Source organism: Theobroma umbraticum, unplaced genomic scaffold (assembly GCF_002168275.2).
Source record: "Theobroma umbraticum cultivar Fairchild unplaced genomic scaffold, ASM216827v3 scaffold_146.0, whole genome shotgun sequence".
Lineage (NCBI taxonomy): Eukaryota > Viridiplantae > Streptophyta > Magnoliopsida > Malvales > Malvaceae > Theobroma > Theobroma umbraticum.
This window is the reverse complement of record NW_018397265.1, coordinates 602413-618734: the sequence shown is the minus strand read 5'-3', so window position 1 is coordinate 618734 and position 16322 is coordinate 602413. Positions and strand designations below refer to the sequence as shown.

The window sequence follows — 16322 nt, the reverse complement described above, 5'->3', positions numbered from 1 at the left end:
GAAATGGGTTTCATATCTAGAACTAAGTTAATACAAAATTCAATCTCCCTCTCAAGAGGTATTCTAGATAATTCATCTGAAAACACATCAACATACTTACCGACTATTGGAATTGATCCCACTATTCCTTCATTCATTTGATCATCTGCCATTATGGCTTGATACACTTGGCCATCTTGCCCAGGCGCTCACTCTATGGCTAGAGTCATCGTAACATCATCAACTACTAGGCCATTATGCTTGTAAATTACAAATGATGGTTCCCTAAGGAACTTCAATTTCACTAACTTATGGTAGCAATCTACCATGGTAAAGCAAGATGATAAACCTATCCATCCTTGATGTCACATCAAAATTTAATGTCATCAGTAGCACCAAGTCTACCAAAGTGTGTTTGTTCTTAATACAGATCACACTGGACTTATACACATATTCCACCATAAATAGTTCTTCTAAAGGGTAGTCACAATTAAGGGCTTTTCCATTTCATAACAATACAAATTTAACCTTGAAATAAACTGGGGTGACACAAACGAATGTGTCAATCCAAGGTCAAACAATACTAAAGCTTGAATACCATAAACAGATAGTGTACCTATAAGCACTGCATTAAAGGCTTCAGCATCATGCAGTGTCAAAGTAAACATTCTTGCTTGACTATCACTTGAACTACCTCGTTGCTTTATTCTGCCTTGAGATGATGTGGTTATTCCCTTACCCTTATCCTTTCTAATACTATCATAGGGGATGCCACCCTAAGCGGTGTAGTTTCCATCGATTACACATAACCACTATTATCTTTTATTGATTCCCTATGCCTTGGATAATCTTTCATCATATGTCCAAACTACCCACATCTGAAGCATAATCCCATTGTTCTAAAGCATAATCCACCATGCGTCTTGCCACAGTTATTACATAAGACACCCCTATGTTTGGGGCCTATATTTGACACCTAATTGAATAGCTCTTGTTTCTCAAGAGGGTTGAAAAAATCACTATTTCAAGGTAGCCTATATGTAAGGGTAATTTCCTCTCGACCCAACAACCCATTGATATTGGATTCCTCATCTCACTGGAATCCCTCTAGCCTAGTTGACTTGTTGTTCTAACCTTTCAACCTGTTCTTGTCAATCATGGTCCCTATTCTACGGCTCTCAATCAGCCTAGCCACATCTACCATTGCAAAGTAGGAAGCAAACCTCTAGGTGTCAATAACTCTAAATAATGGCTCTATCAAGCCTCTCACAAACCTTTTGATCCTCTTTTCTTTTGTCAGAACAAAAATAGATGCATAATGGGACAATAGGGTGAACAGATCTCATACTTTGTCACCCTCATTTTTCAGGTTTGAACTAAAGTCTCAAACTCTTATGCTTTATCATCTCTCATGTTTTCAAGCAAAAATCACTCTAGAAATGCTTGGATAAATTCATCCTATGCAATTGGAGCCGATCTTCCTCTCTTAAGGGTCACAAACCAGATTCAGGCCATATCATTTTGTCGAAATCCCACTAATTCAATTGATTGCTGGCTGAAACATGCCAACTTTAAACATATACGTTCCATGTCCTTTAGAAATCTTTGTGAATCCTCTTCAACATCTGAGCCAGTAAACATAAAGAGTCTAAGTTTCATAAAATTTGCTAACGTTACCATAATTGCTCCACTGCCATGTTTTGTCTCTGTTATATAGTCCGGGTCCTCCAAACTAGAATTTATCCATTCTCTTGGCTTTGTTTTGCCCTTACTATGGAACTCAACAAACTCATTTGCTAAACTTTGTAACCCTACTGCTAGATCTTTTAGAGTGGCACCTCCTCCTTCCATTAGGTCGTCATCTCTAGCTTCCTCATAATCGTCACCAATAAACATATTGCTGGACTCAACATTTTGAGCACATCTCACAACTCTAGCTCTTCCACGACTCTTTGACGAGGATGTCCATGGTCTAATTGAAGTTTTATCAAGGTCATCATGTTCTGTCATAGCCTTTGAGGCATATCTCGTCTCAGCCAACATTTTTACCTAGACAAAGTAAAATCATAATCAAAGTTCATAATTCAAAATCATGAGTGAGCTTACTACAAAACTGTGGGGCCACGTGGCCTCTAGTGCATGAATTATGCTGCAATCACAAAGCATGAGCCAGACTCTACATTAGTCCCTAATACTCTACTAACAAACATAGACTAACCTATGACTTTTTATAACCTAGGCTTACTCTAATACTAAGTTAATAGCGACCTAAATCTGGGGGTTTGTGATCGACATGCACGGCCTTGGCAAGCAAGCCCGTAGCTCTCAAGGAAGCCTTCATAAGCAAGTCCTCTTTAACATATCTCATAATCATAAGGCCTCATGGCCTACATCACTTAACTAATCTTAAATCTTTAATATTCAACATTAGCTCTTCAGATCATCATAGCACTTAAGTCTTAAACATAACATATGCATAGTCTTGCATTGGCTAACTCATCATGTTATTAAACATCTCATTACATGACATCACACAGGGTGACATAACGCCCATACAATCCGTTCTAAAACATAACCATTTTATATATTGCGAAAGCGTATAACTCGTCTATAACTCAGTGGAGATTCATCATTAGCGAATAACATACCATTTGCCGAAATTGCATGTTTGACATCGACAACACTAAACCACTTGATCCTCAGTGTCTATTTATCTACACAATACAATTAAAAGGGGTGCGCCACACTAGTACTTAGTGAACGAGAGCATAAATCAATTGTAATTATGCAGGGATAGTTGCCAAACATATCCTCTAAACATATATATACAGTAGTTAAAATCATCATATCTCTATGGGGGATAGCTTGAACATCACCCATCATAACCATAGTATCATCGTTTGTCAGCCGATCTATGATGTGTCCATACATACTCATTATCAGACACATAGAGTAGGTTATCTCTGTCTCGACTATCATTATTGTTATCATTATAGCCATCTATCGACTTTCATAAATCATATGAACCAACCCACCATATGGTCTTCTACACAAGTGTTTAACAATCGCACCTCATAAACATCCTCATCAAGCATAAGTCCTTCGACTCCTTAACTTTCGTTGCATCACCTTACATTATCATACCTTTGCATTTAATCATCATTTCATAATACATCATATCATGTTATACATTTCATATCCTATGGCATGCCTCCATACATTCACAACATCATAACATAGGGTAGAATGGTCCTCCTTAAACATAACATGGCCAACCAACGAACAACATACAATGTCATGTCACGCCTTATTGCTATAGCAAATGATGGAGCCATGTCGCGCCCCATTGCCTAAGCAAACGATGGAGTCTATAATCATCATCAGGAATAATTTTGACGGATGGCATCATAGCACTACGGGTAGGAATCACAAGCAAGACAAGACCACCATCCCTGTAGGCATCATAAATCATCATCGCACGGCAAGTGGGATGTTAGTTTAAGCCCTACAAGCCAATTTGTGGTTGTATAGGAATTATAATTTTGAGATGTTCATGTATGACATTTTGTTATTCATAATAACATTAAGGTAGTTCTTTATCCATAAGTTTGTGATTTAAATTATTTTATATACTTATGTAGATAAACCCCATGGAACTATATATGCCTTGCAAAGGAATTGTATTGAGATACAATAATGAGATCCTTATGCATTAAAGCATTGTTCTTAAAAGTTCCTGATCATTGTATTATTGAGACAAGGCATCAATAATACTCAAAGATTGGCACATGTTATGTTCTTTACTTGTGAAGTAAGTAATCATTGTCATAGATTGAAGTATAAAGATACTTGAAACTAGCATGTGGGTGCTTCCCATGGGAGAGCGAGTTCACTGAACATGACCCACCATGAGAAGTGCATTTGGTACCTCGCTCAAGTGTCTATGCAATATTTCTCATGTGTCAGTTGTGTAACTACTCCCTAGACTTAAGACACTAGGTTGTTTTGTATGTGGAGTACTATGCTTTGATTTTATCCTTATGGGTGCCTAACCAAGGATGCCAAAACAGGATATTTTTGGGTATAGTATGAAGCATATGAAGGCAAATGAGTGGTCAAGATAAGAATCATCACCCCAAGTGATTTAAGGGGAAATATCTCATTAGTTATTGGTTGACATTAGCTTAATCAAATCCTTGGCCAAGGTGATTAGGAAATTATAAAAATGAGTTCCATAAGTCTCCATAAAGCTAATGATCTAATTGCAAGAATAAATATGGAGGTCAATAAGAGTAGGCACTGCACCAAACTCTTATCATCTCTGGGATATATGATGAGAGAATGAATTACACTGATAAATTGTACACTGAAAGGTTGTTAAATAATCCTTTGACTCTCCTAACAATTGGGTGGCCATGATACATTGCTAGATGCCAATCATGGTCTATGGAATTGAATTAGTTAATTTAAAATTGAATATGATTTATTTAAATTAATTAATTAATAATATTATAATTAAATTCCATTGCCAACTTGTTAGGAACCTAATGGATCACACACAAAAGTTGCAATTTGGATTAAATTGAGAGTGTGATGATTTAAGTTAGACTTAAATCGAATTCTAGGTTTTAACTACTAAGGACTTAATTGAAAAAGTTTAATTAGGTATTGGTTAAATAATATAATGGTTATAATATTAAGGACTTATTTAGCAAACTTTGATAAGTTAAACCTAGATATAAATATCACATTATAGCCACTCTTTCTTTTAATGAGGTGGGGAAGGAAACAAAATAAAAAAAAATTCCTTTTCTCTCTTGAGTGCCACCACTCTTGAGAGGTTTTATTTTATTTTGAGAACTTCTCCTTTAATATTTGCTGAAAATCAAAGAAGAAAAGAGGACAAATTGTTGTCCACTGGCTAGAACAAGCCCGTGGCATGAAGCTCTCTCTTTAGGAAGGATCTGTTCCAATTGTGTGTGCATCGTTGGAGGCCAAGCGATTGAGTGGCTCGGATTCTTTCACACAAAAAGTGTTCACGTTTTGTCACCAAAAAGAACCCATTTGATTATGGTATCACTTGGAAAGGTAAAATTTTTTTTATTTTATGTGGTACTTAATTTTGCATTAAACAACCAAGGTGACCCAAAGATAGGAGGAATATTTTATTTTACTTCAATTTTTGTTATTCTGCTGTGTTGATGCTGTAATAATGCCGTTCCTAGCATGGGAATCATAGGCAGGATGAGACCACCATCCTTGCTTACTACCACCCTATTAACGTCACAGGGATATAAACACACTCAACCTCATAATATACCTCGTCTGGATTCATCCTCGAACGGAATATACATATTTCACATCATATCATAGCTCATTATATCATAATTATGACATATTCAATCATTCGTAATCATGTCTTACTTCTCATCTTAAGCACATAATCATGGACATATTGACTATTTAGCCTAAGACAATCCTTCTAGGCAATTCACATAATTCATATAACATTCACTAGTCCAGATATAGCATTTCTAGATGTATCCATGATGTACACCTCCATTGTAACATCATTGGCTTAGGCATACTATCTTTAGGCATATCACATCCTTCATAGTTATTTTCTACTCTAGGAATTCTACCACTAGACATACTTATGGCTCATACATAACATACATCATGTATTTTCATTATAGAAGCATACATGCACCCTAGTCATTATGCTCCTATGCAAAAAGTTTCCCCACTCACCTTGACAAACAAAAGGTACTCTGCAGTCAAGATTCAATCCTTAGCCTCCAATCTTGTTTTAGCTCATAAATGTGCCCAAATGACTCAATCTTTCCTTAAACACATCAAAATATTACAAAACTAATTAAATCTTAGCTTTCGAAAAATGCCAGCTTTTCTAAAAATAATCATATCTTTAACAATCCAACACATAAGCTCAAATCTTTTAACAATAAGCTAAATTGATAACTCTATCACATAGAGTTATTTTGAGCATATTTTGGGGACTTTTGTGGCTAAACCCTTGAGTGTAGGATCAAATTTTAACCCTTTTAAGCTATTTTTCTATCCTAGGTTAGGTTTTATATTGATTAGTTAATTTAGTTGTTGTTAGTTTAATTTCATTTTAATTTATCTTAATTTATTTTTAGAAAAGTTATTGCCAATTTTTCTTATGGTTTTGTGCAGAACATGATAAGCAAGTTGAAAGAAAAAGATGATAGAATAAGTGAGGAGAAAGTATCACTCGTACATGTTGCAGTAAATGGAAGATAACTTTAGCTGTAGAACTCTAATTAAGGTAATTTTTGATTAATTAGAAAGATAAGAGAATGGGTACAACATTTTTATTTACCACTTAGCCCAGTTTGGAGTTAAGTAAGGTGAAAATCACATTCAAAATTGGTGGACAGATGTAGTTCTACATTAAAGCAACATGGCTAAAACATTCTCATGCTAGAGACTCATGGCCCCAGAGACTCATGGCTGCAGAGCTCAAGTGGTACCACCATAGCAATAGTGAACAATGGACGTGACATTGTGCATCATGAGAGCATTATACAAAAAAAAAAAAGCATAGCGCCACGGTGCTCCCAAGGCAAATCACTGCACTGTTGTGCCACCCCGATTTTCAAAATTGAACTTTTAATGGAAAATTGGAATGTAGGGCATGTTGCACATATTTAAGAGCTTATTTGGAGAGCATTGAGCATAGAGGATAACAGTAGATTTCTAGAGAATTGGAGCTTCGAGTCAATCAAAAATTCTGAAATAATTGAAAGAGATTTGTAATCAATCAAGCTTCAACATTAGTTTAATTCTCTCTTTTTTTGTTTCTTTTAATTCTTGTTTTGAACTCATGGCTATAATTCTTCGGATAATGTTTTCTTTTAATGTCATGAACTAATTTGTTTATCTAGGATTGTGGTGGATTTCTACATGTAATCTGAATACTTATTTTTTGTTATTTATCATGAATGGGTATTGTTTTACTTAATTAAATCCATTTTTAATGCTTTAAATTGCTAGATCAACAATTGAATGATTTGTAAATCCAATTGAAAGTAGACAAAGAGATTTTAGGTTGGATAGAGATTTGATTAGTCTATGTTCAATTCACTTAAATGATTTGATTCGCAATTTGGGTAGACATATGCCAATTGTCATACATGGCCATATTAGGACACTTGCTTATTGAACTTAATTTAATTGATTCCTATAGATATATAGTGAACTAATTAAGTTAGGCATTTGTGGAAACATCTCGATAGAGACTTGTCACTAGCTTTGGATTCTAGGTTAGTAAAACTACAAAAGAAAGATAAATAACAGGAAAATATGGTATCAGATGAAATGTTGAATGAACCCAGAATCCTAGGTCTTGAATATACTTCTTTTCTCGACTTATTTAGTTTGTTAGTTTATTTAATGTTGACTTTAGTTTTTCTTCAATTTTTTTATTCTTAAATAAGATTAATTTGTTTTATAACTTAGTGAAACTTTAGAAACAAATCCTTGTGGGAAAGACAATCTAAAATTACTGTTTATATTACTTGTTGAATATGTATACTCGCATGTGCAAATTCGACAATAAGTTTTTGGCGTCATTGTTGAGGATTTTGTTTTATTTGTTATTTGTTAATATTAAAATTTTACAGATTAGTCTTAATTTAAGTTTTATTTTTGTTTTGTGGTTAAGTTCAGTTGTTGAATGAGAAGAGCAAACAACTTGGAGAATATCTTGTGTCATCAAAAAATTGAGAGAACATTTCATAGACTTTGAAGAGAGAATCAACAAGATGTTGCTCCAATCAATATAATGGCCCATCAAAGGGTGAACAACAAATCCAAAAACGTGTAATAGCTAACAATCATTGTTTAAGGGATTATGTTGTTCCTTTGGTACAAGGAATTCCATCAAGTTTTTGAAGGCCAACTATTCAAGCAAACAATTTTGAAATCAAGCCAACTATCATCACCATGATTCAAACATCGGTTTAGTTTGGGGGTCTTCCAATTGATGATCTAGATGACTATATATCAAACTTTTTGGAGATTTGTGACACGTTCAAATACAATGCTGTCATAGATGATGCAATTCTTTTAAGGATTTCTCTTTTTTCTTTGAGAGATAAAGCTAAGGCTTGACTAAATGCGCTCCTTACTGGCTCCATAACAACATGGGATGATCTTGCTCAAAAATTTCTTGCCAAACTCTTCCCTCTAGCTAAGACAACAAAAATGCAAAATGACATCACATCATCACGTAACAACATTCGGACTCATTGTGTGGAGCTTGGGAAAGATACAAAGAAATACTTAAGCTTTGTCCTCATCATGGTCTCCCAATGTGACTTCAAGTGCAAACTTTTTATAATGACTTGAGTAGGCATGTTTGGACTACCATTAAAGCTGTCGTGGGAGGAGCTTTAATGGCCAAGTCAATAGATAAGGCATATGATTTTTTAAAAAAGTTGTCTGAAAACAATTACCAATAACCAACCATGTGACACTATCGAGGAAAATAGCTGGAATTCATGACGTTGATGCTATGACAATGTTATCTGCTCAAGTAACAACTTTAACTAAAACTCTTGAATCTTTTGGTACTAATAAGTTGCAAAGTCCTTTTGTAACTTGTAAGTTATGTAGAGATAATCATGCAAGTCATCAATGTCCAAGCTTAACAAAGACAATGCAATTTGTGAATAATAGATAGCACAATAACCCATACTCAACACTTACAACCTAGGGTAGAGGAGTCCTTCAAATTTCTCTTGGGCCAATAATTAAGGGCATCATCCACTTCAAAGCCATATGCATGTCCAAGATTCCAATAGCAAAACCAAGCACCTTTCTCTGAGAAGAAGCTAAACGTAGGAGACTTACTAAGGTAGTATATGACCCACGATGATAGCATTATCCAAAGTCAAACAGCCCTCATTCAGAGTCAAACAGCTTCATTCATAACCTTGAGACTCGAGTTGGGCAACTAGCAAATTTGCTAAACAACCAAACTTAAGGAACATTATCTAGAGATACAAAGGCCAATTTGAGGAGAAAAGGCAAGGAGCATGTCAAGGCCATCACATTGAAAAGTGGTAAGGAAGTTAACAACAAGCCACAAGAAGTTGCACAACAAGACAAATCTATAAAAAGTGCGATTCAAAGTTCAAAGTCCAGTGATCAATGTCAAACAAAGCTGACTAAGGCAACTGCACCACCACCACCTTTTCCTCAACGCTTCAACAAGCAGCAACAAGAGTGTCAATTTCAAAAATTTATGGATGTATTTAAAAAGCTTCACATCAACATTCCATTTGCAAACGTGCTTGAGCAAATGCCATATTATGTAAAATTTCCGAAAGACATTCAATCCAAGAAAAAGAGATTAGGTGAGTTTGAGACAATGGCACTCACTGAGAAGTGCAGTGCAATCATTCAGAATAAGCTCCCTCCAAAACTTAAAGACTTTGGCAATTTTACTATTCCCTATACAATTGGTGCTTTATTCTTTGCTAAAGCTTTGAGTGATCTAGGGGTGAGCATTAATTTGATGCCATTATCGATCTACAACAAGTTGAGTTTAGGGGAGATCAAGCCCACAATTATAACTCTTCAATTGGCAGATAAAACTCTTCCATATCCCAAAGGTATAATGGAAGATGTGGTTGTGAAAATGGATAAATAAATTCATATTTCTAGCTAACTTCATGGTTCTTGACATGGAGGAAAAAAAAAACTTCTTATTATCCTTAGGAGACCTTTTTTACGTATAGCCAGAGCACTCATTGATGTTGAAAAGGGAGAACTTACCTAGTGAGTACAAGATTAAGAGGTAACATTTAATATCTTTCATGCTTTAAAATTCACTAATGATCATGATGAGTGTTTTGCAGTTAGTGTAGTAGATAGAGTCACGAGTGAAGTTTTCATAGAACATTATCTTAAAGATCCGCTTGAAGTATCATTGATTTCAGAAGTTGAGCCCATTAATGATGAAGTTGTAGAATATGTTAATGCACTGAATGCTTCTTCTCAGGTATTGAGAGTTAGGTTTGAATTGTTAAATTTGACTTCCCTTCATCCTCACCAGTGAAACCTTCAATTGAGGTCCCCCTAAAGTTAGAACTCAAATCACTGCCAAACACTTGAGGTATCCATATCTTGGAAACTAATCTACTATTCCAGTTTGTTGCATCTGATCTTAACAACCAACAAAAGAATAGTTGCTGAGAGTTTTGAGAGAGCACAAAAAGGCATTGAGGTGGTCCATAGTAGATATCAAGGGGATAAGCTTTTCCATATGCATGCACAAAATATTGTTGGAGGATAATCCACTAGCCACTATCGAGCATCAACGGCGATTAAATCCAATTATGAAGGAAGTTGTCAAGAAGGAAATAATCAAGTGGCTAGATGCACGCATCATCTATCCCATTTTAGATAGTGAGTGGGTAAGTCCAATGCAATGCATACCAAAAAAAAGAGGGATAATAGCGGTGGCAAACAAAAATAATGAGCTCATTCCCATACGGACAGTCACTGGATAGAGAGTATGAATGGATTATAGAAAGCTAAACAAGGCCATAATGAAATATTATTTTCATTTACCTTTCATTGACCAGATGTTGGACTAATTAGTTGGAAGAGAATATTATTGTTTCTTGGATGGATACTTAGGCTACAATCAAATTGCTATAACATTAGAAGATCAATAGAAAATGACCTTCACATGCCCCTATGGTACTTTCGCATTTAGACGAATGCCATGTAGGTTATGTAATGCTCCAGCCACATTCCAACAGTGCATGATGTCTATTTTTTCAGATATGGTGGAGACAACCATAGAAGTATTGATGGATGATTTCTTAGTATTTGGTAATAATTTTGATGAATGTTTGATTAATCTTAACTGAGTATTGCAAAGATGTGAGGAGACAAACCTAGTGCTGAATTGGGAGAAATGCCATTTTATGGTACAAGAAGGTATTGTTCTAGGTCACAAGGTGTCAAGCAAAGGATTAAAGGTGGACAAAGCCAAGATTGAAGCCATTAAGAAGCTTCCACCACTGACTTCGATAAAAGGTGTCAAGAGTTTCCTTGGTCATGCAAGTTTTTATCTGCGATTCATCAAGGATTTCTCCAAAACCCTTGTGTAATCATTTAGAAAAAGACATCGCATTTAAATTTGATAATGCAAATCATGTTACATTTGTAAAATTAAAAAAGAGATTGACGACTACACCCATTATTGTATATCTTGATTGGTCACTCCCATTTGAACTTATGTGTTGTGCTAGGATCATGCAATAGGCCTAGTGCTAGGACAAAGAGAGAATAAACTTTTTCATTCTATATATTATGCAAGCAAAACTTTTACTGAAGCCCAAATGCACTACACTAGCACTGAGAAATAATTATTAGTTGTTATGTATGCATTTGACAAATTTCATTCATACTTGATTGGTACTAAAGTTATTTTTTATACTGGTATTTAATTGCAAAGAAAGATGCCAAGCCAAGGTTAGTACATTGGGTTTTACTGCTACAAGAATTTGATTTGGAAATTAGAGATAGAAAGGGTTCAAAAAACCATAATTGACCACTTGTCAAGGTTAGAGCATGACAACCAAGGTAAGGATATGACTTTGATCAATGAAACTTTCCCCAATAAACAATTGTTGAATGTTGGTCATAAGAAATTACCATAGTATGCTGATTATGTCAACTTCATTATGAGTAACCTTTTACCTCCAAATTTAACTTTTCAACAAAAAAAGGAATTTTTCCATGATGTTTAGATATTATTTATGGGATGAACCATTTTTGTTTAAGCAATGTGTTGATAGAAGTATAAAGAGATGCATTTTAGAGGAAGAAGTTGAAAGCGTGTTAATGCATTGTCATTCTTCAAGATATGGGGCTCATTTTGGAGGAGACTTAACAATGGCCAAAGTGCTTCAATCAGATTTGTATTGGCCATCATTGTTCAAAGATGCTCATAATTTTTTGTTACATTGTGATAAGTGTCAGAAGGTGGGAAACATTTCTAGAAGACATGAGATACTGCTTAACAACACTTTGGAAATGGAAATGTTCGATATCTAGGGAATCAATTTCATGGGACCATTCATCTCATCATTCAATAATTGATACATCTTGGTAGTTGTTAACTATGTGTCCAAATAGGTAGAAGCCTTGGCACTTCCTACAAATGATGCTAAAATGGTGTTGAAATTCTTAAAGAAAAACATTCACACCAGATTTGGTACACCATGAGCTCTTGTCACTGATAAAGGTAGTCATTTTTGCAATAAGTATTTTATAGGCTTACTCACAAAATATGGGTATCACACAAGATAGCCACAACCTATCACCCACAGACAAGCAGGCAAGTGGAAGTATCCAACTAGGAAATCAAACAAATTCTTGAAAAGGTGGTATCACCATCAAGAAAGGACTAGGCTAGTCAATTAGATGATGCATTGTGGGCATATAGGATAGCTTACAAAACTCCAATATGTATGTGTCCGTATCATTTAGTTTTTGGAAACGCATGTCATTTCTAGTTGAATTGGAGCACAGTGCATTCTGGGCAATCAAGAAATTGAATTTTGACTTAAGAGTAGCCGGGGAGAATAGATTACTTCAATTGAATGACATGGATGAAATTTGCTTGGATGCTTATGAGAATGCCAAATTGTATAAAGAAAAGACAAAACGATGGCATGTCGAATGTTGTTTTGAGCCTGGTCAGCAAGTTTGTTTTTCAATTCCTGATTGAAGTTATTTCTGAATAAATTGAAATCTAAATGGTCAGGACCCTTTATTGTGTCAAAAGTATCTCCACATAGTGCAATAGAAATAGTCGATGAGTCGACCAATGAGACATTCAAGGTGAATGGACAAAGACTACAGCATTACTAGGGAAGACCTATCAATAGACAACGATCCTCCATCTCTTTCTTTGAACCTAAATGAATTCCACAATAGTCTAGCTAATGACCTTAAACGAAGTGCTTCTTGAGAGGCAACCTAAGCTTTTCAAATTTATTTGCTTTAGTCATCTTTTAAATTTTAGTTGCTTATAATTTTACCCTGTCAAGTTTGTTATAATTAATTTTTCATTGTTTATTGTAACTCTAAAGCTATCTTGTGAGGAGTAGGTAAGTGGGTATTTGTTTTCTGTTTACTAAAAAAATAAAAATTAATTTAAAAAAAGCTTCCACAATTCCAGTTAGAGAGTGCCATGGCGTTGGCACATCAACCTCCTCTTACATAAATTCTCGAGAGCTATCTTACATGCCCACAATGGTGCCAATTAGAGAGCACTGCAATGTTAATTGCTTAGCCCGACCCATAAATTAGGTTGAGCCTAGTGCATCGCAGTGCCGTGTCATGGGGTTTTCTTTAAAAGCTCTGCTTTCTCTTATTTTTTCTCCACTCTTCTTCACTCTTTAAGGCTTTTCTCCCTCTTTACACTTGAAATCTCTTACACCCACTACAACCACTTCTCACCCACTTTAAATTTCTACCGTTCATCACTGTCTTGTGCCAACTAAGTTGTTTTTCTTCCATTACTTTTTCCAATTTTCTACAGTTTGTACTCAAGTAGTTAAGTTCTCCATCTTTTATTTAGTTTTGCTTAACTAGCAATTTTGTGGAACAATTCATCTACTTGGTGGATGGGTTGATGGGCTTTATGTAGATTGATATATATATATGTTGGATTTTCTTGTTTTTACATGGGTCTTTGATGAATTTTGCTTTTTCATGAGAATAGCTGTTGACCTCTATTATTTGCATTAGTGTAAAATTGGTGGGTGAGGCAGTTGGCATTTTCAATTACTAATGTTTCATTGATGGGGTAATTTACTTGGATTGGTGTCAATTATTTAGGAGAGCATATTCTTTATTAGTGGAAAAGAATGGCATCCAAGAAAAGAACTTAGGAGAGTAGTAGCGGGACTTGTTTCAATCATAGTAAATTTGTGTCTGCAGAGGCTGCTAAGAAACACACGCACTCACTAGTACTTAAAGTTCCTATTCCAAAACTTGGTATTGATCTCCACCTTGACCTCTATAGTTCAGTTAATAAGGTCTTTGCTAAGTGGTAATGGGACCAATTTTCTGAACAACTTGATGCTGCAAAGTTACTTATTGTTCAAGAATTCTACGCCAAAGCTGCTGAACACATTCATGGTCAAGTCCTTATGCGCAGGTGTCAGGTTAGCTTTGAAAGTGCCACTATTAATAAATTTTATAACCTACTTGACATTGAAAATTATGACTATCGCAAGTCCTTGATGAGTGACATTGATTTGGATGAAGTCCTTGGTGTGATTTGCATGGCTACTTCTTGTGGAACATATTAGTAACATCACACAAGATAAAGCTATTCTATTATATGCCATTATTTCTAGGATGTCAATCAGTGTGGGCTAAGTGATATTCACCAGTATTGTTCAAACTCCCCACTCACCTCATGATGGACTATGGTACCCATCATTAATTACAACAATTGTGCATCATTAATTACAGCATTGTGCAAGAAAGTGCGTGTCCATTGGATAAAAATGAAGAGATCTTACAACCTAAAGCACCATTAGACACCAACATCATGAATCAATTTTATACCTGTGAGTTGTCGACTGTCGAAAGTAGTTTTTCATTGGCCCACATTGTCCACCACCTTAAAGGCCACCTCCCCATCAATCCATGCCGCAAAGGACGAAACGATTAAAGCTTCACATGGATCATCAGGCGACTTGTATGCAGTCCATGAAGCAGATGATACATGCCTATGCTGAACATGTTGGTATAGATATGAGCACTTTTCTTGCACTCCCAGATGATCTTACCGTGTAGGACTTGCCTGCTGATGATGAAGATGAGCATATCTAGCAAGGCTCCAACAAGTCAAGGGATTACCTATTTCTCGTACTTTTTGTTTACATTGAGGACAATGTTGATATTAAGTTCGAGGGAGCTTTTATATTGCATAGTAGTGTCATGTATGACTTTTTCTAGTGCTTTTGCATTTGAACTAGAATTAATTGTGATAGTTTTTTAATTTACTTATCCCATGATGAGAACTCATCTATATTCCTATCTTGACTCTTTGAAACATGTGAATATTGTTTGAATGATTATGTAAATTCTCATGCTAAGCTTTATTATTAGGATGAAATTTCTACATTTTGAGCATTATTTTTTTACTTAGATTCATTATATGTATTTAAAGAAGGTTTATGTGAATGTGAACTTTTAAATTATTTATCAAATTCTAGAATTTATTTGATTCTCTCTCGACCTAAAATTCTAGGCTATACTTAGTTAAAGGGATGATTTAGGCCATTTTTGGACCGATTGAGCCTTTTGTAGTTTTCCTTTACATAAATTATCCTTAGTTTCCCCTTTTGAGCCTAATGACACCTTTTCTTTGTCTAAACACTTAATTTTAAGCCTAGAGCCTTGTATAGATATTTTCAACAATTATGCAGCCCTCATACCTAAATGCATACATCAATTTAGGAAGTGTTATGAGCTAGATAGTGAAAAAAGTAGTAAAAATGAAAAATGATGGAAAGTTCAAAAAGATAATTGTATTCATCTTACTACCCCATTAAAAAAATAAGTTTGGGGATATGAAATTGAGAAAAAGAAAAAAAAAAGGAAAGAAAGTATGAAGTGTTGAACAAAAGAAAAATTTTAATGAAAAAGGGGTATACTAAGTGAAGCAAAATAAAGCTCTGAATAGGTTTTAGATTAACTATGTGCTTATGGTGTTTTGAGCTATACATTATCCCATAACCAACCTTAAACTTAGCCATACATTACAAGCTAATTAAAGTCCTATTGATCCTTAATTTAGTATTAGTCTATATTAGTGGAGAGAGATATGAAAAACAAACCTATGGAATTTAATTACCAATTTCAACTTTGCATGAATATAAATTTATCTGGATTGTACAATGTTCTAAGTGAAAAGATTGCATACACACACACACACGCAATTTCACTTAATGATATGCTGGCATTAGAATTAAGGCATGCATTTGAATAATATTTGTACATGGATTTGAGTTTTGAATGTAAAGTAACTTTTGAGGATATCAAAGGTAATGAATGAAATGATGCAACTGAATTCTAATTGATTTTTTTCTTTTTTTTATGTTTCATGTTTTAGTTATTACATTTAGTTCTTTCTTTTGCTTGAGAACTAGTAAAATTGTAAGTTTGGAGGTGTTATAACTCTATTACATAGAGTTATTTTGGGCACATTTTGGAGACTTTAGTGGCTAGACCCTTGAGTTTAGGATCGAATTTTA

The 16322-nt window shown here is 34.9% G+C and overlaps 1 pseudogene; it reads left to right on the top strand.

Annotated features, from left to right (window-relative positions):
- Positions 1–9397: 9397 nt before the first annotated feature.
- LOC110422785 (uncharacterized) lies at positions 9398–12918 on the top strand (annotated as a pseudogene).
- The last annotated feature ends 3404 nt before the right edge of the window (positions 12919–16322 follow it).